The sequence below is a fragment of the Odocoileus virginianus genome, chromosome 8 (genome assembly GCF_023699985.2).
Source record: "Odocoileus virginianus isolate 20LAN1187 ecotype Illinois chromosome 8, Ovbor_1.2, whole genome shotgun sequence".
Taxonomy (NCBI): Eukaryota; Metazoa; Chordata; class Mammalia; order Artiodactyla; family Cervidae; genus Odocoileus; species Odocoileus virginianus.
The window spans coordinates 59,268,258-59,269,293 of record NC_069681.1 but is presented as its reverse complement, the minus strand read 5'-3'; positions in this window follow the sequence as shown (position 1 = coordinate 59,269,293).

Below are 1,036 nucleotides of genomic sequence, written 5' to 3'. Positions count from 1 at the left end.
GATGCATTTTTTTTTTTCCTATATTGGTTCTTTCTTTTTTGTCTTTTTCTTCTACCACCATAATTGGGATTACAATCACTTCATATCTAGAAAGTTGAATAGTCTTCTGTCTTTTGTTTGTCCTAGTACTTGTATAGAGTTGCAGTATTAATCTACTCAAAAGCTGGTTTTGCTGTGTCATCCTCTATTTCACAGCATCTCAGTGCTTTCCTATTGCCAACAGAATACCTCCAAAACTGCTTACAGTTTGACTCCAAACTACTCCAACTTTATCCTACTCTTCCTTTACTGAGAATTTGCCTCAGTTTGCCAAACTAGAACTTCAGATACAATATACTCCTTTCTCTCTTTGCAACTATGCTCACATCATAGCCTTTTGTATGGCCTGAGCGTGCTTCTTCTCTCTACCCATCTGACCCTTTAAACTCAGCACTTAAAGCTCACATCTTCCTTGGAGACCATCAGTTAACTCCATTACAGTTCCATTTGAGTCCCTCATTCTCCAAAACTCTACCAGTTGCTGCCCGTGCCCCTGACTCCCATTGGTACTTATTCCCATATTGTATTGTTTTGCAATTTCATTGTGTTCATTTAATCTCCCAATATAAGATTGAGAACAGAGATCAGATTTCATACTACTTTGATATTCTCCAGAGCACCTAGCATACTTCTATGTACAAAATAGGCACTCAGTAAGTATCTGTCAACTTAAAAAACTAAAGTCCATTTTTTTCCTTCCTGCTAGTCTTATCTCTGCCTGAGTAAATGAAGTTGATATGTGAAAGCAGTTGAGATTAAGCATGTAAAGTGGAAGAGTAAACAGGACAAAGGAGATTTTAATGAAACTTCATGATGTTAAAAAAAATCTTTAACTATTAAATCTACTTTTAAAGCTTTAAAAATATTTAGATTCCCTGTCTCATCCTCATAGCAATTTGGTGTATATTTTAAGTAGTGAAAGGCACAGAGGTGCTAAAAATTAGAACAATGATTTTTTTAAATTGACAACAAAAATAAACTTGTTTTAATAAAAAAA